Source organism: Crinia signifera, chromosome 1 (genome assembly GCF_055691185.1).
Source record: "Crinia signifera chromosome 1, ASM5569118v1, whole genome shotgun sequence".
NCBI classification, from domain to species: Eukaryota; Metazoa; Chordata; class Amphibia; order Anura; family Myobatrachidae; genus Crinia; species Crinia signifera.
This window is the reverse complement of record NC_139217.1, coordinates 330,052,092-330,054,963: the sequence shown is the minus strand read 5'-3', so window position 1 is coordinate 330,054,963 and position 2,872 is coordinate 330,052,092. Positions and strand designations below refer to the sequence as shown.

The following is a 2,872-nucleotide window of genomic DNA, read 5'->3' as shown; positions in this document are numbered from 1 at the left end:
GACATTATGAATTTATATAAAATATCTGCTGGTAAAGAAAAAGCTCTATACAGTATGTAGCTTCTGAATGTGTGCTGATAGCAGCTTATACCTGAAGTTTGTTTGTTGTTTGCTTGATATGCTGCTTGTTAGTTTGATATGCTGTGATTAATAACAACTCCAATACGTAACCAAATTCTTACCTGTGACACCCTGGTCTTTGTGGGTGATGTAAGAAGAGATGTGCAGATTTGTTTTTTTGGGGAAACTGAACCCACCCGAACTTGTCGTTTTAAGAGTAAACCAAAACAGCGACTCAGATGGTTTTCCCACAAGACTCAGATTCCAAAACACCATCTTATTGAAGTTGGATCTCACATGTTTTAAAATCTTCGTATGCTGGATTGGATCAGAGGAGTAAGTTGAACTTTCCCTGAGATCAGTGCCTTGCATCTCTACTGTGTCAATGGCTAGTACAGACTATCAACATATCAAATATCCCATACTTATCAAGAAAGAGCTTAAATATTCATTACATTTTATTCATCTTGATGTTTATGATGTCTTTGTTTTATAAGTGCTACATTTGTAATGATTCGAAATTACAGTAGATTTCACACAAACAAGCATTTAGTATCTTAAAACATACTGCTTATTCCAGAGCAGCTCCCCTAGCATCAGAGTGACCCATAAAATGAATAAAATATTTCCATTAATGTGTGGAAATAGTCCCTGGGAGGGCCCAACCAAACCAAGCAATTCAGCCACAAAAGTGACAGTCCCTGTTATTGAAGTGTTTGGCTTCCTAAACAGCACATTTTCCTTTTGAATATACAACATAAAGGTGGGACAAATCCACTTTGAACCACTTTTCTTTTCATTAAGCGCTTTTTTTTGGGGGGGGGGGGGGCTGGTCTTTTTTGCACAGACAATAATTTTTATAGGTTATTGCTTTAATACATTACTAATTTACAACATACTTTTAAACATATAACTGCTATGTGTTAATGTAGCCAGCTAGGTTTTTGACAATATTGGTGAACAATATGGTGAGCTGTGAGGTGGACAAAATTGACTGAAAATGATTGAAAATGTATTATTATTGAGTTAGGCAATACTGCAGGAACAAATACAGGCCCACATCCTTATTTTTACTTTTTTAACAATTTTGTTTTATTTTGTGACACCTCTAAATTATTGCTAATGTCAATAAATAATGGGTTTGTGTATTTCTATTTTACCGCAGGAACGTTATTAATAATTTCTCCCATTTCAGGGACTTTGAGAATATAATAAATGGACTGAACTTTACATTGTTATGACATTTTTGCTTTCTCATTTTTCTATACTGCCTTTTGGAAGTCAGTACCATTACGTACAGTATGTACAGTGTGTGTTATATACACTTTCATTTCACTGATAATATATATGTTTGTAATCAGTAATCCTCAATATGTTCCCCTAAGCACCAAATATCTCTGCAGAAATGTTTCATATCAACCAAACTATATTTAGATTTGTTGGATTTACGCAAGGCCTTTGGCCATATTCAAGTTTACTATTCATTGTACTTTATATTCTATGTTTAACTGGAAACTTGATTATAATAACAGCCACCTGGCTGGACAAACGTCTCCATATCCCCATGTATTTCTTCCTCAGCAGTCTGGCTTTTCTGGATATTTGGCTTATATCATGTACAGTCCCCAAACTGCTCACAATGCTGGTTTACCACCAAATGACAATCTCTTTATCTGGCTGCATTGTACAGCTTTATTTCTATGTGTCATTAGGAACTATAGAATTTTATCATTTGGTGGTCATGTCAGTGGATCGGTATGTGGCAATCTGTCTTCCACTGAGGTACCATTCAATCTTCACCAACAAGGTCTGTCTATGTTTGGTGCTATTATCTTGGATTTTTGGATTTATAACTTTCATATTTCCCATAATGTTAATCCTTGATTTGTCTTTCTGTGGTCCATATGAAATCAATCATTTCTTCTGCGATAGTTCAGCTTTATTGAAGATCAGTTGTTCTAGCATAAGGCAGTTTGATCTGGTTTTTTTCCATTTTTGCCTCAGCTGTAATTTTGGGTTCATTCTTCCTCACCATAATTTCCTATTGCAACATTTTCATCACCATACTAATGATACCATCCACCAGTGGCAAAATCAAAGCTTTCTCCACTTGCACGTCTCACCTCACTGTGGTCTCTATAACTTATGGCAGTTCTATTTTTATTTATGTACGACCAGTTGAAAGTTCTTCACTTGACTATAATAAAGCAGTTGCCCTTCTTAACAGCATAATGGCCCCAGTACTTAATCCATTTATATACAGCCTGCGAAATAAGCAAGTCCAACAAGTCTTCAGAGATTTGTTCTTAAAGATTGTTTCCTATAAAAGCTTGTTTACCTAAAATAATCAATGAGCTAGCCAGTTTTCTAGGACCCTCACCATTACAATATTCAGTTCCTCATGAATAACTTATATAAATTATACCTATTGTCAAGTACATAGTTGGGAAATGAAGATGAAAAATGCCTGTTGAGATTGAGGAAAATACACACAGGCCCTTATTCAGATCTGATTGCAGTACAAATTTGTTCTCAAAATGGGCAATACCATCTGCACTGCAGGTGTAATGTGCAGAGACCTGGGCCCAGGTCTTATGGAAAGACCTGGGTCCAGGTATTTTTTACCCACCCCCTCTCGGTACCACTGTATATATCATGGTTGTAAGATATCAAAAACACTTGTTTAGGTGCAGCTATGGCAAATCAAGACATATGAGTCATAGCTGTCCAGAGACATGCCTCAGGATGGTCTGCAGAGTAGCAGGCTAATGTGCAGCACATAAAAGAACAGATAAGAATTAATAACTGTGCT

General features: G+C 36.1%; 1 pseudogene; it reads left to right on the top strand.

Annotated features, from left to right (window-relative positions):
• Positions 1-1,465: 1,465 nt before the first annotated feature.
• LOC146079506 (olfactory receptor 6M1-like) lies at positions 1,466-2,402 on the top strand (annotated as a pseudogene).
• The last annotated feature ends 470 nt before the right edge of the window (positions 2,403-2,872 follow it).